Genomic DNA, 26,535 nt, shown 5'->3' with positions numbered 1-26,535 from the left:
ATAATGGCATAATAGATAATGGCATAATGAATAATGGCATAATAGATAATGGCATAATGAATAATGGCATAATAGATAATGGCAGAATAGATAATGGCATAATAGATAATGGCATAATGAATAATGGCATAATAGATAATGGCATAATGAATAATGGCATAATAGATAATGGCAGAATGAATAATGGCATAATAGATAATGGCATAATGAATAATGGCATAAGAGATAATGGCATAATAGATAATGGCATAATGAATAATGGCATAATAGATAATGGCATAATAAATAATGGCATAATAGATAATGGCATAATAGATAATGGCATAATAGATAATGGCATAATGAATAATGGCATAATAGATAATGGCATAATGAATAATGGCATAATAGATAATGGCATAATAGATAATGGCATAATAGATAATGGCATAATGAATAATGGCATAATAGATAATGGCATAATAAATAATGGCATAACAGATAATGGCATAATGAATAATGGCATAATAGATAATGGCATAATGAATAATGGCATAATAGATAATGGCATAATAGATAATGGCATAATGAATAATGGCATAATGAAAAATAGCATAATAGATAATGGCATAATGGATAATGGCATAATAGATAATGGCATAATGAATAATGGCATAATAGATAATGGAATAATGAATAATGGCATAATAGATAATGGCATAATGAATAATGGCATAATAGATAATGGCATAATGAATAATGGCATAATAGATAATGGCATAATGAATAATGGCATAATAGATAATAGCATAATGAATAATGGCATAATAGATAATGGCATAATAGATAATGGCATAATGAATAATGGCATAATAGATAATGGCATAATGAATAATGGCATAATAGATAATGGCATAATGAATAATGGCATAATAGATAATGGCATAATGAATAATGGCATAATAGATAATGGCATAATGAATAATGGCATAATAGATAATGGAATAATAGATAATGGCATAATGAATAATGGCATAATAGATAATGGCATAATGAATAATGGCATAATAGATAATGGCATAATGAATAATGGCATAATAGATAATGGCATAATAGATAATGGCATAATAGATAATGGCATAATGAATAATGGCAGAATAGATAATGGCATAATGAATAATGGTATAATAGATAATGGCATAATGAATAATGGCATAATAGATAATGGCATAATGAATAATGGCATAATAGATAATGGCATAATAGATAATGGCATAATGAATAATGGCATAATAGATAATGGAATAATGAATAATGGCATAATAGATAATGGCATAATGAATAATGGCATAATAGATAATGGCATAATAGATAATGGCATAATGAATAATGGAATAATAGATAATGGCATAATGAATAATGGCATAATAGATAATGGCATAAAAGATAATGGCATAATAGATAATGGCATAATGAATAATGGCATAATAGATAATGCCATAATGAATAATGGCATACTAGATAATGGCATAATGAATAATGGCATAATAGATAATGGCATAATAGATAATGGCATAATGAATAATGGCATAATAGATAATGGCATAATGAATAATGGCATAATAGATAATGGCATAATGAATAATGGCATAATAGATAATGGCATAATAGATAATGGCATAATAGATAATGGCATAATGAATAATGGCATAATAGATAATGGCATAATGAATAATGGCATAATAGATAATGGCATAATAAATAATGGCATAATAGATAATGGCATAATAGATAATGGCATAATGAATAATGGCATAATAGATAATGGCATAATGAATAATGGCATAATAGATAATGGCATAATGAATAATGGCATAATAGATAATGGCATAACAGATAATGGCATAATAAATAATGGCATAATGAATAATGGCATAATAGATAATGGCATAATGAATAATGGCATAATAGATATTGGCATAATGAATAATGGCATGATAGATAATGGCATAATGAATAATGGCATAATAGATAATGGCATAATAGATAATGGCATAATGAATAATGGCATAATAGATAATGGCATAATGAATAATGGCATAATAGATAATGGCATAATGAATAATGGCATAATAGATAATGGCATAATGGATAATGGCATAATGAATAATGGCATAATAGATAATGGCATAATGAATAATGGCATAATAGATAATGGCATAAAAGATAATGGCATAATAGATAATGGCATAATGAATAATGGCATAATAGATAATGGCATAATGAATAATGGCATAATAGATAATGGCATAATGAATAATGGCATGATAGATAATGGCATAATGAATAATGGCATAATAGATAATGGCATAATAGATAATGGCATAATGAACAATGGCATAATAGATAATGGCATAATGAATAATGGCATAATAGATAATGGCATAATGAATAATGGCATAATAGATAATGGCATAATGGATAATGGCATAATAAATAATGGCATAATAGATAATGGCATAATGAATAATGGCATAATAGATAATGGCATAAAAGATAATGGCATAATAGATAATGGCATAATGAATAATGGCATAATAGATAATGGCATAATGAATAATGGCATAATAGATAATGGCATAATGAATAATGGCATAATAGATAATGGCATAATAGATAATGGCATAATGAATAATGGCATAATAGATAATGGCATAATGAATAATGGCATAATAGATAATGGCATAATGAATAATGGCATAATAGATAATGGCATAATAGATAATGGCATAATAGATAATGGCATAATGAATAATGGCATAATAGATAATGGCATAATGACTAATGGCATAATGAATAATGGTATAATAAATAATGGCATAATGAATAATGGCATAATAGATAATGGCATAATAGATAATGGCATAATAGATAATGGCATAATAGATAATGGCATAATGGATAATGGTGTAATGAATAATGGCATAATAGATAATGGCATAATGGATAATGGCATAATGAATAATGGCATAATGAATAATGGCATAATAGATAATGGCATAATGAATAATGGCATAATAGATAATGGCATAATGAATAATGGCATAATAGATAATGGCATAATAGATAATGGCATAATGAATAATGGCATAATGAATAATGGTATAATGAACAATAGCATAATAGATAATATCATAATGAATAATGGCATAATAGATAATGGCATAATAGATAATGGCATAATGACTAATGGCATAATGAATAATGGAATAATGAATAATGGCATAATGAATAATGGCATAATGAATAATGGCATAATGAATAATGGCATAATAGATAATGTCATAATGAATAATGGCGTAATGAATAATGGCATAATAGATAATGGCATAATGGATAATGGCATAATAAATAATGGCATAATGAATAATGGCATAATAGATAATGGCATAATGAATAATGGCATAATAGATAATGGCATAATTAATAATGGCATAGTAGATAATGGCATAATGAATAATGGCATAATAGATAATGGCATAATGAATAATGGCATAATAAATAATGGCATAATGAATAATGGCATAATAGATAATGGCATAATAGATAATGGCATAATAGGTAATGGTATAATAGAAAATGGCATAATGGATAATGGCATAATGAATAATGGCATAATAGATAATGGCATAATGGATAATGGGATAATGAATAATGGTATAATAGATAATGGCATAATAGATAATGGCATAATAGATAATGGCATAATAGATAATGGCATAATGAATAATGGCATAATAGATAATGGCATAATGAATAATGGCATAATGAATAATGGTATAATAGATAATGGCATAATAGATAATTGCATAATGAATAATGGCATAATAGATAATGGCATAATGAATAATGGCATACTGAATAATGTGTAATAGATAATGGCATAATGAATAATGGCATAATAGATAATGGCATAATAGATAATGGCATAATGGATAATGGCATAATAGATAATGGCATAATGAATAATGGCATAATAGATAATGGCATAATGGATAATGGCATAATGAATAATGGCATAATAGATAATGGCATAATAGATAATGGCATAATGAATAATCGCATAATAGATAATGGCATAATGAATAATGGCATAATAGATAATGGCATAATAGATAATGGCATAATGAATAATGGCATAATGAATAATGGCATAATAGATAATGGCATAATGAATAATGGCATAATGAATAATGGCATAATAGATAATGGCATAATGGATGATGGCATAATGAATAATGGCATAATGAATAATGGCATAATAGATGATGGCATAATGAATAATGGCATAATAGATAATGGCATAATGAATAATGGCATAATAGATAATGGCATAATACATAATGGCATAATAGATAATGGCATAATAGATAATGGCATAATGAATAATGGCATAATAGATAATGGCATAATGAATAATGGCATAATAGATAATGGCATAATAGATAATGGCATAATGGATAATGGCATAATGAATAATGGCATAATAGATAATGGCATAATGAATAAGTGCATAATAGATAATGGCATAATGAATAATGGCATATTAGATCACGGAATAATGAATAATGGCATAATAGATAATGGCATAATGAATAATGGCATAATAGATAATGGCATAATGGATAATGGCATAATAAATAATGGCATGATAGATAATGGCATAATGAATAATGGCATAATAGATAATGGCATAATGAATAATGGCATAATAGATAATGGCATAATGAATAATGGCAAAATAGATAATGGCATAATGAATAATGGCATAATAGATAATGGCATAATGAATAATGGCATAATTGATAATGGCATAATTGATAATGGCATAATGATATAATGGCATAATAGATAATTGCATAAGGAATAATGGCATAATAGATAATGGCATAATGAATAATGGCATAATAGATAATGGCATAATGAATAATGGCATAATGAATTATTGCATAATAGATAATGGCATAATGGATAATGGCATAATGAATAATGGCATAATAGATAATGGCATAATAGATAATGGCATAATAGATAATAGCATAATTAATAATGGCATAATAGATAATGGCATACTGAATAATGGCATAATAGATAATGGCATAATGAATAATGGCATAATAGATAATGGCATAATAGATAATGGCGTAATGAATAATGGCATAATAGATAATGGCATAATAAATAATGGCATAATAGATAATGGCATAATAGATAATGGCATAATAGATAATGGCATAATAAATAATGGCATAATAGATAATGGCATAATGAATAATGGCATAATAGATAATGGCATAATAGATAATGGCATAATGAATAATGGCATAATGAATAATGGCATAATAGATAATGGCATAATAGATAATGGCATAATAGATAATGGCATAATGAATAATGGCATAATAGATAATGGCATAATGGATAATGGCATAATAGATAATGGCATAATAGATAATGGCATAATAGATAATGGCATAATAGATAATGGCATAATGGATAATGGCATAATGAATAATGGCATAATGGATAATGGCATAATGAATAATGGCATAATAGATAATGGCATAATGCATAATGGCATAATGAATAATGGCATAATGGATAATGGCATAATGTATAATGGCATAATAGATAATGGCATAATAGATAATGGCATAATGAATAATGGCATAATAGATAATGGCATAATAGATAATGGCATAATGAATAATGGCATAATAGATAATAGCATAATGAATAATGGCATAATAGATAATGGCATAAGGAATAATGGCATAATGAATAATGGCATAATGGATAATGGCATAATGGATAATGGCATAATAGATAATGGCATGATAGATAATGGCATAATGAATAATGGCATAATGAATAATGGCATAATGAATAATGGCATAATGGATAATGGCATAATGAATAATGGCATAATAGATAATGGCATAATAGATAATGGCATAATAGATAATGGCATAATAGATAATGGCATAATGAATAATGGCATAATGAATAATGGCATAATGGATAATGGCATAATGAATAATGGCATAATAGATAATGGCATAATAGATAATAGCATAATGAATAATGGCATAATGAATAATGGCATAATAGATAATGGCATAATGAATAATGGCATAATAGATAATGGCATAATGAATAATGGCATAATGAATAATGGCATAATAGATAATGGCATAATAGATAATGGCATAATGAATAATGGCATAATAGATAATGGCATAATGGATAATGGCATAATGAATAATGGCATAATAGATAATGGCATAATAGATAATGGCATAATGAATAATGGCATAATAGATAATGGCATAATGGATAATGGCATAATGCATAATGGCATAATGAATAATGGCATAATGGATAATGGCACAATAGATAATGGCATAATAGATAATGGCATAATAGATAATGGCATAATGAATAATGGCATGATAGATAATGGCATAATGGATAATGGCATAATGAATAATGGCATAATAGATAATGGCATAATAGATAATGGCATAATGAATAATGGCATTATAGATAATGGCATAATGAATAATGGCATAATAGATAATGGCATAATGAATAATGGCATAATAGATAATGGCATAATAGATAATGGCATAATAGATAATGGCATAATGAATAATGGCATAATAGATAATTGCATAATGACTAATGGCATAATGAATAATGGTATAATAGATAATGGCATAATGAATAATGGCATAATAGATAATGGCATAATAGATAATGGCATAATAGATAATGGCATAATAGATAATGGCATAATGGATAATGGCGTAATGAATAATGGCATAATAGATAATGGCATAATGGATAATGGCATAATGAATAATGGCATAATGAATAATGGCATAATAGATAATGGCATAATGAATAATGGCATAATAGATAATGGCCTAATGAATAATGGCATAATAGATAATGGCATAATAGATAATGGCATAATGAATAATGGCATAATGAATAACGGTATAATGAACAATTGCATAATAGATAATGGAATAATGAATAATGGCATAATAGATAATGGCATAATAGATAATGGCATAATGACTAATGGCATAATGAATAATGGAGTAATGAATAATGGCATAATGAATAATGGCATAATGAATAATGGCATAATGAATAATGGCATAATAGATAATGTCATAATGAATAATGGCATAATAGATAATGGCATAATGGATAATGGCATAATGAATAATGGCATAATGTATAATGGCATAATAGATAATGGCATAATGAATAATGGCATAATAGATAATGGCATAATTAATAACGGAATAGTAGATAATGGCATAATGAATAATGGCATAATAGATAATGGCATAATGAATAATGGCATAATAGATAATGGCATAATGAATAATGGCATAATAGATAATGGCATAATAGATAATGGCATAATAGATAATGGCATAATAGAAAATGGCATAATGGATAATGGCATAATGAATAATGGCATAATAGATAATGGCATAATGGATAATGGCATAATGAATAATGGTATAATAGATAATGGCATAATAGATAATGGCATAATAGATAATGGCATAATAGATAATGGCATAATGAATAATGGCATAATAGATAATGGCATAATGAATAATGGCATAATGAATAATGGTATAATAGATAATGGCATAATAGATAATGGCATAATGAATAATGGCATAATAGATAATGGCATAATGAATAATGGCATAATGAATAATGTGTAATAGATAATGGCATAATGAATAATGGCATAATAGATAATGGCATAATAGATAATGGCATAATAAATAATGGAATAATAGATAATGGCATAATGGATAATGGCATAATGAATAATGGCATAATAGATAATGGCATAATGGATAATGGCATAATGAATAATGGCATAATAGATAATGGCATAATAGATAATGGCATAATGAATAATGGCATAATAGATAATGGCATAATGGATAATGGCATAATGAATAATGGCATAATAGATAATGGCGTAATGGATAATGGCATAATAGATAATGGCATAATAGATAATGGCATAATTGATAATGGCATAATGAATAATGGCATGATAGATAATGGCATAATGGATAATGGCATAATGAATAATGGCATAATAGATAATGGCATAATAGATAATGGCATAATGAATAATGGCATAATAGATAATGGCATAATGAATAATGGCATAATGAATAATGGCATAATGGATAATGGCATAATGGATAATGGCATAATTAATAATGGCATAATGAATAATGGCATAATGGATAATGGCATAATGAATAATGGCATAATAGATAATGGCATAATAGATAATGGCATAATAGATAATGGCATAATGAATAATGGCATAATGGATAATGGCATAATGGATAATGGCATAATGAATAATGGCATAATAGATAATGGCATAATAGATAATGGCATAATGAATAATGGCATAATGAATAATGACATAATAGATAATGGCATAATGAATAATGGCATAATAGATAATGGCATAATGGATAATGGCATAATGAATAATGGCATAATAGATAATGGCATAATAGATACTGGCATAATGAATAATGGCATAATAGATAATGGCATAATGGATAATTGCATAATGAATAATGGCATAATAGATAATGGCATAATAGATAATGGCATAATGAATAATGGCATAATAGATAATGGCATAATGGATAATGGCATAATGAATAATGGCATAATAGATAATGGCATAATTGATAATGGCATAATAGATAATGGCATAATAGATAATGGCATAATAGATAATGGCATAATGAATAATGGCATAATAGATAATGGCATAATGGATAATGGCATAATGGATAATGGCATAATAGATAATGGCATAATAGATAATGGCATAATAGATAATGGCATAATGAATAATGGCATAATAGATAATGGCATAATAGATAATGGCATAATGAATAATGGCATAATAGATAATGGCATAATATATAATGGCAATATAGATAATGGCATAATAGATAATGGCATAATGAATAATGGCATAATGAATAATGGCATAATAGATAATGGCATAATAGATAATGGCATAATGAATAATGGCACAATGAATAATGGCATAATAGATAATGGCATAATGGATAATGGCATAATGGATAATGGCATAATGAATAATGGCATAATAGATAATGGCATAATAGATAATGGCATAATAGATAATGGCATAATGAATAATGGCATAATGAATAATGGCATAATAGATAATGGCATAATAGATAATGGCATAATGAATAATGGCATAATAGATAATGGCATAATAGATAATGGCATAATAGATAATGGCATAATAGATAATGGCATAATGAATAATGGCATAATGAATAATGGCATAATAGATAATGGCATAATAGATAATGGCATAATGAATAATGGCATAATTAATAATTGCATAATAGATAATGGCATAATGAATAATGGCATAATGGATAATGGCATAATGAATAATGGCATAATAGATAATGGCATAATGAATAATGGCATAATGGATAATGGCATAATGGATAATGGCATAATGAATAATGGCATAATAGATAATGGCATAATAGATAATGGCATAATGAATAATGGCATAATGAATAATGGCATAATAGATAATGGCATAATGAATAATGGCATAATAGATAATGGCATAATAGATAATGGCATAATGAATAATGGCATAATAGATAATGGCATAATGAATAATGGCATAATAGATAATGGCATAATGAATAATGGCATAATAGATAATGGCATAATGAATAATGGCATAATAGATAATGGCATAATAGATAATGGCATAATGAATAATGGCATAATAGATAATGGCATAATGGATAATGGCATAATAGATAATGGCATAATAGATAATGGCATAATGAATAATTGCATAATAGATAATGGCATAATGGATAATGGCATAATGAATAATGGCATAATAGATAATGGCATAATGAATAATGGCATAATAGATAATGGCATAATAGATAATGGCATAATGAATAATGGCATAATAGATAATGGCATAATGAATAATGGCATAATGAATAATGGCATTATAGATAATGGCATAATGAATAATGGCATAATAGATAATGGCATAATGAATAATGGCATAATAGATAATGGCATAATAGATAATTGTATAATGGATAATGGTAAAATTCAGCTGTAAAGTTACACTCTTCTGGAGGTTGAAGATTTAATCCTCCAGGGGTAACCATAAAAATACAATGGCGACCCACTTAGAACTTCTACTTGGTTATGGCTGACGGAAGGAGAGCATGCTACCTTCATGAATTCAATAAAGAGTTCTGTTTGAAATTCCGTGCAGATTCACGAGTCTGACAGAAAGGTTCCTATAGTTGCAGAGTTCGACAAGGTCGGAGGTTACATCGACTGAAACGTTATGAAAAAAAAAAAACCACCCAGGATGAGAACAGTAGAACAGTAATCCGAAGAATCCAAACATGGATTACACCATTCTGTCTGGTTTAATAGTTGCACCATTTTATTGTCAAAACAGCTTGTTTATGTAACGTTTCTTATTTAAGCTATTCTCGTTCTAAACAATAATATTTAGGAAAAATTGATTTCGTACACAATGTATTCTCTTTCTAATGCTTCAGCGTTTCTCTAACAAATCGTGTTTTTTTCTTTGGAGAAAGGTTTATTTTTGGCATCAAATACTTTTCTGATATTACTTATATATATATATATATATATAAATTAGTAGCGTTCGCGCGTGCGTGTGTGTGTGTCCATCTCTCTCCCTCTCTCTCTCTATCTCTCTCTCTCTATATATATATATATATATATATATCTTACAGTCTACATCACGTGACCGATCATGACTAAAATTAGCATGATGATGCCCCCCCCCAGCTCGGAATGATGCACACCATTTTTCAAGATTAAAGTCAAAAGTCAAGTTCATAGCTTATGTATATATACTCTCCTACAACCAATATCACTGGACCGACAATGAACAAACCAAACATAATGATGGTTTCCTCACCTAGGGATGGTGCACACCATTATCCGAGGTAAATATCAAAGGTCAAGATTATAGCCTATGTCTATATACTCCTACAATCTACATCACTGGAGTGATTATGACCAAACCTGACTTGATAATAGTCTTCGACCTAGAAATGGTGCACACTATTTTTCAAGGTCATGGTCAAAGGTTAAGGTCGGGACTTTCTGTATGCTCGGGAACCTGAGCATACAACAAAGTTCTGCGTGAAGCGCGGGTATCTTTGCTGATGTTGCAATATTTTTGGTGTACTGGAAAGGGGTATGATTACAAAAAAATTGGAAGATTCTATTAATAGAAAAGGCAATAAGAACTGACTAGTCAGCTGTAATCACGCTCTAATAACAACCTGTAGAACTCTGTTCCGTCTGCCTGCTTCCCTCCGGACTACAACTTGGATGTCTTCAAGTCCAATATTAACAAATTCCTAATGAACCGCCCCCTTAAGTAAACACTTCAGTAAATCTCCTCACTAACTCAATGTACTTGCAATAACCCTTATCCCTGAGTGGCTTCCGGGCCTTGATAAGTGGTGATCACTGTGTAAAAAAAAAAAAAAAAAAAAAAAAACAGTCAGAAATCGATATCACTCCATAAAATATACCTAATTTCTTAAGAACCTCGCACTTGTTGTCTACAAACGACAATGGACTTTTGCTTTTTGTCTCAGAACTTTTTCGGGTTGGCTGCCTATCGGAAACCTTTCATCTTCGTCTTTACAATTCAAAATTTCTTTTGATGGAAATTGCCATTTTGTTTGAAAACAACATTTCCTTTTTCTTCTAAAACTAAAATGGCTTACAACTAAAAAATCAATTCTTATTGTCCTGAAGCATTCTTTTGGGGTCAGCAAACAACCAATAGTCACAAAGAAATCAATCTGGAGAATAGGATGGGTAGAGAAACAATTTCAATTTCCATTGTTTTGTTATCGTTGCGATTGACCTGTGACATGGTTCATTGTCATGGTGGAAGAACACATTTCTACTTCGTTTATAACTGTTTAGAGGGGATTTCTAACTCTAGACACGTTAATAATGCTATATGATATTTGCTATTGATGGTTCTTCGTTATCAATTTTATTGAACAACAAAATACTTTGTGAATCACAAAATATGGAACCCAAAACCTTTACTGCTGATGTTTTCGTCGTTCGTCAGTTTGGACGATTTTCACCTACTGCTGTTTCCTCAGCTGACAACGTCTTTGACTCAGAAGTGGAATGGTGGATCAATGTTTCATCAATTGTTATATAGTGACGCAAACACTGTGTTTTCTGCGTTGAAACAGTTGCATCAAGACAGTTCATTTTAATCGATTGTGAGCAAATGCGCCATCCACGTTCAATGCAGATTTCAAATTGACAAATGTTCATGAAAAATGATGCACATATTCCATTCTGATACTTTTCCATGTGACGAGCATATTTGCCGAAAATTGAACGTGAAGACGAGCATATTTACCGAAAATTGAACGTGAAGACGTGCATATTTACTGAAAATTGAACGTGAAGACGAGCATATTTACCGAAAATTGAACGTGAAGACGAGCATATATACCGAAAATTGAACGTGAAGACGAGCATATATACCGAAAATTTAAAGTGAAGACGTGCATATTTACCGAAAATTGAACGTGAAGACGAGCATATTTACCGAAAAATTAACGTGAAGACGAGCATATATACCGAAAATTGAACGTGAAGACGAGCATATTTACCGAAAATTGAACGTGAAGACGAGCATATATACCGAAAATTGAACGTGAAGACGAGCATATTTACCGAAAATTGAACGTGAAGACGAGCATATTTACCGAAAATTGAACGTGAAGACGAGCATATTTACCGAAAATTGAACGTGAAGACGAGCATATTTACCGAAAATTGAACGTGAAGACGAGCATATTTACTGAAAATTGAACGTGAAGACGAGCATATTTACCGAAAATTGAACGTGAAGACGAGCATATTTGCCGAAAATTTAACGTGAAGACGAGCATATTTACCGAAAATTGAACGTGAAGACGAGCATATATACCGAAAATTGAACGTGAAGACGAGCATATATACCGAAAATTGAACGTGAAGACGAGCATATTTACCGAAAATTGAACGTGAAGACGAGCATATTTACCGAAAATTGAACGTGAAGACGAGCATATATACCGAAAATTGAACGTGAAGACGAGCATATTTACCGAAAATTGAACGTGAAGACGAGCATATTTACCGAAAATTGAACGTGAAGACGAGCATATATACCGAAAATTGAACGTGAAGACGAGCATATTTGCCGAAAATTGAACGTGAAGACGAGCATATATACCGAAAATTGAACGTGAAGACGAGCATATTTACCGAAAATTGAACGTGAAGACGAGCATATATACCGAAAATTGAACGTGAAGACGAGCATATTTACCGAAAATTGAACGTGAAGACGAGCATATATACCGAACATTGAACGTGAAGACGAGCATATTTACTGAAAATTGAACGTGAAGACGAGCATATTTACCGAAAATTTAACGTGAAGACGAGCATATATACCGAAAATTGAACGTGAAGACGAGCATATTTACCGAAAATTGAACGTGAAGACGAGCATATTTACCGAAATTTGAACGTGAAGACGAGCATATTTACTGAAAATTGAACGTGAAGAGCATATTTACCGAAAATTGAACGTGAAGACGAGCATATATACCGAAAATTGAACGTGAAGACGAGGATATTTACCGAAAATTTAACGTGAAGACGAGCATATATACCGAAAATTTAAAGTGAAGACGTGCATATTTACTGAAAATTGAACGTGAAGACGAGCATATTTACCGAAAATTTAACGTGAAGACGAGCATATATACCGAAAATTGAACGTGAAGACGAGCATATTTACCGAAAATTGAACGTGAAGACGAGCATATATACCGAAAATTGAACGTGAAGACGAGCATATTTACCGAAAATTGAACGTGAAGACGAGCATATTTGCCGAAAATTGAACGTGAAGACGAGCATATTTACCGAAAATTGAACGTGAAGACGAGCATATTTACCGAAAATTGAACGTGAAGACGAGCATATTTACCGAACATTGAACGTGAAGACGAGCATATATACCGAAAATTTAAAGTGAAGACGTGCATATTTACCGAAAATTGAACGTGAAGACGAGCATATTTACCGAAAATTGAACGTGAAGACGAGCATATATACCGAAAATTGAACGTGAAGACGAGCATATTTACCGAAAATTGAACGTGAAGACGAGCATATTTACCGAAAATTGAACGTGAAGACGAGCATATATACCGAAAATTGAACGTGAAGACGAGCATATTTACCGAAAATTGAACGTGAAGACGAGCATATATACCGAAAATTTAAAGTGAAGACGTGCATATTTACCGAAAATTGAACGTGAAGACGAGCATATTTACCGAAAATTGAACGTGAAGACGAGCATATTTACCGAAAATTCAACGTGAAGACGAGCATATTTGCAGAAAAGGGTCTCAGGTATGGCAACAGTACTCCATTCTAGGGCGTACTTGGCTCTTATACATATAGAAAATCGCAGCGGCAGCGAGATATCTACTGGAGCGGTAGAATGATCTCATTTTTCCAGGAACCTTGGCAGGTGATTTGATGTACGTGTTCTATTCCAGATCAGGATTAAAGGTCAGACCCAGAAGCTTGTCAAAACATGGAGCCACCCAAAGATGAGAGTTATTTATTTCAATTGATACCAGACAGGGGTCAGAGGGTTGATGATAGAAGTATAGAAGCTTGGTTTTAAATGATAAAATTAATCAGACACCCATTTCCCCATTGTACCACGTGCTCAAGATCAGAAGGGAGAGAATCAGAGAGATCATGGTCATTTACGGCCTTTGACGTATTGCCATAGATGGTAGTATTGTCAGCATAGATGTCTACACATAATCTCAGACTGTGATTTGGGAGATCATCGATGAAGATCAAGAAGAGAGCTTTGCCCAGAATGGACCCCTGACCTTCGCCAGCATTAATACTGCGAGCATCTATCAAAGAGAAATGATTTAATAATTGAGAAGACATTTCCAGCTATTCTGTAGATAGAGATTTTGTGGAGTAGACCTTTATGCCATACCCTATTAAAGGCCTTTTTATGTCAAGATCAATTACCCTAGAAACGAAACCCCGGCTGAGAGATTCGCTATTCCTATGAAATGTACCATCATATCTGCTGTAGATCTAGCAGAACGGAAACCTTATTGCATGTCACTGAGTATGTTATTTTTGCTGGGGTGGTTGACTACTTCTCTATTTATCACAGATCGATTAAAACGAGATTTTTTTCTCATTTTTGGGACAACTGCCGAGTTTTGACGACCTGAGCTTTCAGGACGATTTGTGTCTATACGACTGCGTTTGAAGTCGGCATACTACTTCTTAACCATTGTTTTTTAACGGCAAACGTTCGAATGAACGAATGAAGTGGTGATAGGTGAATCGAAAAGTTATTCCTACGCAAATCGTTCTACAAACTTTTCTTCTCCGCTTGTGGGAATTTCCTTTCTTCATCACTCCCAAAATAAGGGAAGTTTCACAAGATCGTTTTAACTCAAAATATTTTCAGCCCATGAAAATCGTTCCAACCCCACCCACCCCCAAGTAACACATTCATTTGAAAGTAATACGCCAGCGCGAACTTAGAAACGTCTCTAAAATTTCGTCATCAAAATTAGTTTACTCTGCAATTATCAAACTGCCCACAATACCGAAAAGAAACGCAATAACATCGCTCAACGTTACAGAAGAAAAGCCTTAATGACACCCACACCCGTTTCCTTTATTTTGTATACATATTGAACACACTAACACGAGTTAGGAAAACAGAAATGAACTGCTAAGCAAATCTATATATGCACTAACACGAAGGATCTCGATAACGTTACTCAATAACCCCCCGTCCTGCTTTAGAGGCTAGGGAGACAAGCCATGGAGGAAAGGACTCAATGACTCACATACCAGCTTTCTTCATCTCGTGCACACGTTCCGACACATTAAAATTAGTCAGGAGAACTTAAACTAACTATGCACATCTATATATGCACTAACCAGAAAGACCTCAGTAAGGTCGCTCAACAACCCCCTATGCTTTGGGGGCTGACGGAGGCAAGTCACAGAGGAAAACTTAATGATTCACACACCCGCTTTCTTTATCTCGTGCATATATTCTTACACACTAGCACGAGTCAAGCGAGCAGAAAAGAACTGCTATTCACATCTATATACGCACTAACAGAAACAAAATAAACCAACGTCCACGCATACACAATGCCACGCTGCCAAATACTCACATACGTATATTGCTTACAACACATATTATTCATACTATGAAAATTTCGAATTGTGACTATTTACTTTCTTTATTACGTGTTTGGACAAATGATTGAAAATAACTTTTAGATTCTTATCTCTTGTAAAAAATGATTTTTATAAAACTTTGTTAATTTGAATTCTTCATTTACAAAACTCTGTTTATATTTTAGGTAGCACTTGTTGCCTGAGGACCCTTCCATTCTTTAAATGTTTCATTTTCTTCCCTCGCTAATGTATATTAATTGATCGTGTAGTTCCTAGCAATACTCAAAGGATCGCACCACAACCCTTACCAACTATTACTTAGTTCGTGAACAGTATTTGAACGACGTTTCATCAAGACACAATTGGACTTTACAATTGCTTAGAAAATTTGGACAATTTTTTTTTACTAATAACTCAATTGAGCTCAAATTTTGACACGTGCTACTTGAAAATTATATATATATATATATATATATATATATATATATATATATATTACATGGAGGTCACCACTTATCAAGGCCCGGAAGCTACTCGGAGATAAGGGTTATTGCGTGTACAGTAATCAATGGGATAGGATCATAGTAATCGTTAGTATTGGAGTTTTGATGATATGTCTTACTTAAGGGGGCAATTCATCAGGAATTTGTTTATGTTGGACTTGAAGACATCCAAGTTGTAGTCAGGTGGGAAACAGGCAAACGGGAGAAAGTTTCACAGGCGTGCACTTTTAATAAAGAAGCTTTGTTCATGGAATCTACGTTTTGATTTAGGCACAGATAAAGAGTGGGGAAAATTATTGATAGTGGTTTCAGCTAGACGGGTGTTTATCGTGAAAGATTGGCGAGGGGGGACCAGAAATTGGAGCTCATACAGTTTTCTTACTTAATAAGAATACTCTAACTGAAAAATAAATTATAAGTATAATAATAATTAATATAACTTTAAAATATGACTCAGAGTATGGTAAAATAAATTTAAAAAACAAGCGAAAATTTGAAAAAAATAAATTGAAAATAAAAATACGACAATAATTGATACAAGTTTAAATAAATACTGCACGACCATACACTTCTAAACGAGTAATTCTTCTCATTCATTTTGGTCACCGATTAATTTGAGGTTAATTTGAGTCCCCTATCACTGCGATAAGGCAACCCGTAACCCTGACCGATTTATTGGTTATTTTATACTGACACGATACATCGCATCGCTGAATGTCTGCTGCATTTCCGTTATTGGCAGCTGACACACACACATGTATATTTTCTTTCTCTTTTTCTATCTAATTTTTATCTTTGTATTCTTATCTTAATCGCCCTTTCCTTCCGTTCTTCCTTTCTTTTCTTTCTTTAACCCATTTCCTCGTGTTTTCTCTATTTCAATACAAACCATAATCCCCACACATTTTCCCATCTTCTTCCCATATATTAAAAAAACATTAATCGTTTTATATTTTTTATATTTTTTTATTTTTATATATTTTATTTCTATTTTTAATAACATGTAATGTGACCTCTTGATAATAATTTCTTGTGGTGCTGAATATTTTCATTATGAACTTAGCTTTTGTACAAAGCTATATCGGCTGCAGAGGTGTCTACTAATAACTAGCTGACCGAAACATACTCATGAATGTGTAGCGACATATCAATACCCATGTAGAAACAAATGAAAAGTATATCTTGCCCTACTTCGATATTGAGCACTTTTGTGTTAACTTCGTTAAAATTTCATTGCCTCTGGAAAATATTAACCTGGAATTATATATATATATATATATATATATATATATATATATATATATATATATATAATAATATATAATATATATATATATATATATATATATATATATATATATATATATATATAATTATGACAGCCCCTTTAAGAAATACGTTTCTTATCGTTGAGCACTTTCTGTTGAATTAAAAAGTCGGTCAATTTAGCTCTTATGCGTAGATCATCGTATAACGATTTGATCACTGTCTGTCTGACGTAATGAACATTTAAATTAAAATGTTTAAAATTCAACGCTATTTCACATGATTAATGGTAGCCGAATGGATACGGCCTCCGCTAATCGAGCCAGAGATGTCTCGTGTCGCGGGGTTCGAATCGTTCGACTGGTAGTAATCGTGACACCCTACACTGAAGAATCCCGAAAGGATGAAACACTAGTGTCTGTAGGTATTTAATTATTATAGTAAAGAAATAATTATATATATATATATATATATATATATATATATATATATATATATATATATATATATATATATATATGACTATAATGCTCCTCACCTTGAGTTGAGCATATTGAGAAGTGATACACGAATTACCATTAGCGTATAAGCGACGCTCTTTGTGTAAACAAATCGAGCGGCGGTATTTCGGACGATGTCAAAACATCGTTAAATTCACTACTCGTTCAGCGGCCGACAATAGCGTAATGGTTAGGAGCCTTGACTGCCATACAGACAGTCGGGTTTCAATTGAGGTGGTTGCCTGTCTAGCCGCACTGATGAGCTGTGAAACAGCGAAACAGTACTGTATGTGGATGACTATATATATATATATATATATATATATATATATATATATATATATTATGATAACACATTTGGTAAAAAGGAAACTGCAGGAGTTTGAATATATAAAAGCAATACAATAGGTGTTCTTTATCTTAAATTGGTGAGAATTCCAATTCCTACCAACAGAAAATAAGGAACTCATAATATGTTCATTTGATTTATTATGACCATAAAAACTTCCTACATAATATTTTATCAAATGTTCTGATCACAATATATTGAAATCGCACTTACAACACAGATTTCTATGATAAATAGTTTTCATCCCTGTTCGCTGTAGTCGCATAACTGCGCATGTGCAAATAGGCAGCGAATTGTTGTTTTCTTCTTTTTCTAGAATTTGCTAAGCGGAGAAATGATGACTACAAATCGTGTCAAATATTTCGAATACTTTTTCTCCATTGGTGAAGTATATTCAGAATTCGTATTATTATTATACTATTTTCATTATAAGTGTTGTTTTCACAATGTTACCGTCGATGTAACCTCCGACCTTATTCAGGTGTATCTTGTCGAACTCGGGAATCTTTTTGTCGAACTCAGGAATCTGCGCGGAATTTCGAACGGAATCCTTTATTTATCAACCGGAGTAGCATTTTCTAGTTCCATCAGCCAAGGACTCGCGGCGTAATGGATAAAGTACTTGGAGGTAATAATTGGCTGTATTTTTGAGATGAGGTGTTGTCATTGATTGAGATTGTCGGACTGACTTCATCATCTTGGTTGTTTACCCCCGTAATAATAATATTTCGATACAAAACAGCTGATGAAGGCCGGAGGGCAAAACGCCCGAAACGTTGTGACTCAAACAACCAAGATGAGGAAGTCAGTCCGACAATCTCAAGCTACTTGGAGGTAAGTTACATTCTTCAGAAGGTTGAAGGTTCAATCCTCAGTTCGGGTGACACTCAAAATGCAATTGACGGTGAAATCAAAGGCAAATTACCGGTGTTTGTGTGTGGTGTGTGTATATATATATATATATATATATATATATATATATATATATATATATATATATATATATCCCTCAGTGTCCCTTTCGTCCGGAACTTGATGTTGAACCGACTTTCGTTGAAACAGTTGACTGCATAAAACAGATCAACTCGAACGAAGCCCCTGGACTGGATGGCATTTCTGTTGAGCTTCTGAAACATGGTGGTGTCAATGTACATTGTGTGGTCCACTCTTTGATATTGTCAGTATGGCAGGGTGACCCGGTTGCCCAAGATTGGGTAGATACCATCCTGGTTATGTTGTACAAAGGAAAGGGTACAAGGTCTGATTGTGGAAATTATTGAGGTATCTCGCTGCTGACTGCGGGTGAAAGGTATTTGTACAACTCTTACTAAACCGATTGGAGAAGTATATCTGTCCTGATATCCTTCCGGAGTCTCAGTCTGGTTTTAGAGGTGGGCGAAGGACCGTGGATATGGTGTTTCTTCTAGACAGCTTTTGGAAAAGTCTATTAAGCAGTGCATGCCTCTTTACCAAGTGTTTGTAGATTTAACCAAGGCATTTGACACAGTCAACTGTGAGGCTCTCTGGAAAGTGTTGCGAAAATTTGGCTTTGCACTTGCTTTAATGGAAAAGTTCAAGCAACTTCATTATAGTATGAAGAGTCGCGTCGACTTCAATGGTCGGCTATTGAAAGAATTCCCCATTGATAATGTAGTGAAGCAGGGTTATATAGCTGCACCAACATTGTTTTCGCTCTATTTGACTGCTATGCTCTGATATGGTTTCCGCGTATGCGATATGGGTATTTATGTTAGATTCCGAACGACTGGAAAGGTGTTCAACCTCAGAAGATTCCAAGCAAAAACACTTGTTAATGATGGGTTTGCTAGGGAGTTGTTGTATGCTGATGATGCTGACCTGGTCACACACTCCCGAATTGATACGCAATAATGTATCTCTTCACGAATGATTGTATCTGCTTCGGACTTGCAGTTAGCATTAAAAAAACTAAGGTCCTGTAATCGGCCACTCCTGGTGATCTCTATGTGGAACCTAATATCTTCGTCTATGGAAAGCGCCTTGAAATCGTAACAGATTTGGTCTACGTTGGTAGTACATTATCAAATGATGGCACTCTTGAGAATTAAGACGGAGAAACAGCAAGGCATAAGACGCATTTGGTAGACTACACGATAGAATCTGGTCTGACGATGATCTAACTCTGACAATTAAACTATCAGTACATCAAACATGTGTAGTGCCATCCCTACTCTATGCTTCTGAAACACGGATCATGTAGAGCAGCTCGAGAGGTTTCATCAGCACTACCTTAGACACATTCTTGGTTTACAGTGTGATAGTTTTGTCCCTGATACATATGTTTAAATAAGTCCAAAATAATCCGTATTGCTACCATTGTTATTAAGAACCAGATGCATTGGGCGGGTCATCTTGTCCGGCTTGATGACTATCGACTCCCAAAACAGTTGTTTTATAGTGAGGTCCTTCTTAGAAAAAGACTCCAGCACAAGCCAAAAAACGTTTTCGTGATAGCACCAAGGAGAGTCTGGTGAGTTTTCATGTTCCTGTTGACAGTTGGGAGTCCCTGGTGTATGATCGCAAACAGTGGAGAACCCTGATATACAGGGGCGCAGAACACTTTGAAGCAGTCAAGAAAAACCGAACGAAGCTCAAGAGAGCATGTAGGAAACGCCAACCCTTGTCGCCCAATCATGGAGATTTTGGGATCTGTGATGTGAGTGACCGAGCTCTGTTGTCCAAGACAGGTCTCTTTAATCGCATGAAAGTGTACGATGATACGGGTTCCGTTGTTGCTGGTTTCATCCAAATCAATGACAGTCTTCAGTGTCATGTCTGCTTCAGGGTCTGCAAGTTGCTGACAGGACTGAAAAGCACTCACCTGACAAGACGTGGCTAGCATCATATATATATATATATATATATATATATATATATATATATATATATATATATATATATATATACTAGCATGGGTGCCCAACGTTGCCCGGGTGTTTGGAGGTGTGTGTTTAGCAACAAAAAAAAAAGTGGTAATAGGAAGGCAAGCTCGAACGCGTATGGCGAAGGAGAAAAAGAACGAGAAAAAACCTGACGTCTTTGCTGTTACGACCACCGCCAAATCGGAAGTGATGTAGGTTTAAATTAAGGCTAGACAATCGAAAAGAGGGGATGACTTTCGAAAAGATCGGTGAAAAAAAAGCGAACCCTCCCTGTAGAAAAGTGTCCAGTTGAGGATGAAGAAATTAATGTTTTTAGCCAATTTTTCGGTATTTGTCTTCTGAAGAGTTTAGCTTCAAAACGATACTGATCTTGTGAAAATCCGTCGCCTCTGTCGAAAGTTTTAGGCGAACATACAAACATACATACATACAGTTATATATCGGTTGCTCAAATTTTCGACACAAACCGATTACAAAGCTTGCCCTATCTCTGAATACCCTTTATGTAAAATTTCAAATGTTTAGACCAGAAATTGTCTGAGTAATTTGGTAGAGACCACAGAGGTCAAATATTTTTAACTTTGATCCCTATTATGACCCCTTAACATTTACATTGACAGACAGACAGATAGACAGGCAGACACTTTCACTAATATATATATATATATATATATATATATATATATATATATATATATATATATATATACTAGCATTTCAGCCCGGCGTTGCCAGGATGTTTGGAGGTGTATATTGAGCAAACAAAAAAAGAAAGTCAATTTTTTTAACTTTGACCCCTATTATGGCCCCTTAACATTTATTGTTTTGGGCTCAAATCAAGTTATTAAGTTAGATCCATGTCCAAGGAACCTATATCTAAAATTTCAAGTGTTTAGACCCAAAATTGTCGGAGGAGTTTGGTAGAGTTCTCAAAGGTCAAATTGTTGACTTTTGACCCTTTAACAGGCAAATTTCTGGCCGAAAAGCGATCCCATAGATTTTCCCAAACCTCAGTACCCTGTATATTAAATTTCGAATCTGTAGACTAAAAATTGACAGAGTTATTGGGTAGGAAAATGTATACAGACAGACACACAGACACACAGACACGTTCACTTTTATATATACTAGCAGTTTCACATGGCTTTGCTCGGGCCCTATGTACAGTTCATAAGGTTATGTGCATATGTATATATTAAAAAGTGTGAATATGTTAAGTAATGCCTTTCTGTATAACAGTCTTCCTTTACTACCATAGAGAAAAGACAGACAGAGATTTTTATAGATATACTAGCATGTTTGCCTGGCGTTGCCCGGGTGTTTTGAGATGTATGCTGAGCAAAAACAAAAAAAACACAAAACAAAAAAAAACGGTCAATTTTTTTAAAACTTTGACCCCTATTATGACCCCTTAAAATTTATTGTTTTGTGCTCAAATCAAGTTATTAAGTTAGATCCATGTCCGAGGAACCTATATCTAAAATTTCAAGTGTTTAGACCCAACATTGTCGGATGAGTTTGGTAGAGTTTTCAATGGTCAAATCGTTGAACTTCGACCCCTTAACAGCAAAATTTCTGGCCGAAACCCGATCCCATAGATTTTCCCAAATCTCAGTACCCTGTATATTAAATTTCGAGTCCGTAGACTAAAAATTGACAGAGTTATTGCGTAGGGAAATGTACACACACACACACAGACACGTTCACTTTTACATATATATATATATATATATATATATTTATATTTATATATATATATATATATATATATATATATATATATATATATATATATTCCTATAAATTTGGGTGTTTTGTGTAGTGATATTCATATTAACGGTCTTTTTTTCTATTTATTTAAAAAATAAATACAAATTTGTTATATATAGGTTGTGGAATTGTATTCATCTGCAAAAGGTCTAGTTAATTTGCATAAACACACATTTTAATTAATTCCTTATTTTCGGTTTCCTTATAGGTTGATCATCTTTAGTTAAATGTTATGTGTCATTATATTCATGCAAATATTCATTTTCCCATAGGTAGCTATTCTATACAAATCCTGGAGATGAAGAATTTGCAGTGGGTAGCTGTTCTGTACAGGTTATGGACTTTATAATTTTGCAACCCAAGAGCAAAGATCCTTCCCGTGTTGACACGAAAAAATTATGTGCTGGAATGCTAAACAGTTTTATTTTTATAGACCAATTTTAGTTTCTAGTTGGTTTATAGCAGAATTAATTTGATTCGTCAGTTCCTATCGGCAGCGTTTATAAATAAAATCTTCTAATTTCAGTGATCATACCCCCATTACATATAAAAAATATTGCAACATTTATATATATATATATATATATATATATATATATATATATATATATATATATATATATACACTAGCAGGGACCTGACGTTGCCCAGGATTGAATGATGAGCAACAAATATGTCACATTACTATATATTTATTGTCATCGAAATCCATGAAATCGCCCGGGAGAAAGCTTCAGATGCCTCCATGCAATAACTTAGTCCAAAAAATGCCATTCTACATTGCACTGTAGAGAACCTACTGCTTCTTATATAAAATTATTTTATATAACCTTCTTTTTAGTTAACGAAAAAAACATTCAGAAATTTACATGCGGGGTTTGAACCTATAGACCACGTCATGTAAAAAAAAAACGTCAGTCGGCAAGTCTTATAAAATTCTTTGCAGTTAGTGAAAAAAAGAAGTTTACGTGTAGAATTTGAACCTACAGATCACGGTATGCAAAAAATAATAAATAAACGCTATCGACTATATCAAATATGTTATTCTACACTGCACTCTAGAGAACCCACTGTTTGTTTTATAAAAATATTTTATATAAATTTCTTTCCAGTTAACGAAAAAAAAAACATTAAAATATTTACGTTTGAACCTACAGACCACATCATGCAAGAAAAAAACGCGTGCTCTCGTGTAATGAATGAATGCGTGAATGTAGGATTGACATGAAATTCTTAAAGATAAATTAAAATGACCGAAAAATGGGCTTAAATGACTTAAATAAATAAAAAGTAAATGACTTTAATGAACTAAAGGATGAATTGAATGACCTTAAGAATGACTTGAATGCTTAAAAAATAACTTGAATGATCTGGAGAATGACTTGAATGGCTTTGAGACTGACTGATTGTAAAGTAGGTGATCATTTTACATTAAATTAATACAGAAAAGTGATCCCGACTTTATATCACAAAGTTACAAACATAAGTACAGCATGTAGTAAGAAAGATACTACACTTTGATCTTGGCCAAAAGGGCAAGAAAAGCTGTATTTATTTGCTCCCCCACCGAGCAAATTAGGCACAAGGACGATTTTTAATGTGAGGAGTGAAGGGGAAATGGGGACCAACTCCCCGGGGAGTAGGGGATCTGGATAGTGACAATTGGTATGAAGGGTTGCCCCTACATTGACCAAGGTCTTATATGTGGGGTCGCCCCACATATGGTCTTTGCTAGCAGTATCTGCGGGAACAGATGCTACACTCTGATCTTGGCCAAAAGGCCAAGAAAAACTTAAAAACCTAAGAACAGCGTCTATTAACAACAGACCTTTGATCTTAACCAAAAAGGCCAAGCAAAAAAGTGTTACGGACAGACCAATAGACCGACGGACCGACCGACGGACCGACCGACGGACCGACCGACGGACCGACGTAGTGACTTACAGAGTCGCTTGCACGCAACTAAAAACACATAAATTTTCAAGCCCTATAAAATTTTTTGCAGTTAATGAAATAAAAACGCTCAGAAATTTACATGCGGAGCCTGAACCTACGGACCACGGCATACAAAAAAAAATGTTTTAAACTATAATTTTTTTTTTTTTTTATAAAGTCTTATAAAATTCTTTACGGTTAATAAAATAATAAAAATAAAAGAAATTTTCATGTAGAGTTTGAACCTACAGACTACACCATGCAAAAAAAAAAAAGAAAAAAAAAGTAGTAGTAGAATTTTCATGGTCCGTTATTCTATCATTGTTGCTAAGCGACGATATGGAAAAAAATGGCTTTACCGATAAAAGCTAAATTAAAATAACGGTTTTGATTATCGATTGTCAGTAATTATCGGGGGTATTCTGATACAAAACTTAACTAAGATCTCTCCCAGAGTTATACACTAAAGTTCTGTAAATTTTAAAGAAAATCTGTTCAAGCGTTCCGGAGCCTATAAGGAACGAACTCACACACACAGAGAGAAAAAGTTGCATTTATATAATTGTAGAGATAATCGGGGGTTATTGTTTTCCAGAGGTAAAGTAACCAATGAAGCTTAACGAGGTTATTACAAGAGTGCTCAATACCAATGTAGAGCAGGGTATACTCTTTATTTGTTTCTACATAAGCAGTAATATGTTGTGACATAATAATGAGCATGTTTCGGTCAGCTAGTTACCAGTAACTAGAGACCTTATCAGGCGAGATATATATATATATATATATATATATATATATATATA

The 26,535-nt window shown here is 32.5% G+C and overlaps 1 protein-coding gene across 1 annotated transcript in view; it reads right to left on the bottom strand.

The window, feature by feature from the left end:
* The window catches only part of LOC145263078 (coiled-coil domain-containing protein 148-like), a 415,858-nt gene that overhangs the window by 258,519 nt on the left and 130,804 nt on the right, over nucleotides 1-26,535 (bottom strand). The window lies entirely within an intron of this gene.

This window comes from Euprymna scolopes, chromosome 38 (assembly GCF_053919585.1).
Source record: "Euprymna scolopes isolate OS-2025 chromosome 38, ASM5391958v1, whole genome shotgun sequence".
Classification (NCBI taxonomy): domain Eukaryota; kingdom Metazoa; phylum Mollusca; class Cephalopoda; order Sepiida; family Sepiolidae; genus Euprymna; species Euprymna scolopes.
The sequence above is the reverse complement of the archived record's forward strand: the minus strand, read 5'-3'. Positions and strand labels throughout refer to the sequence as shown.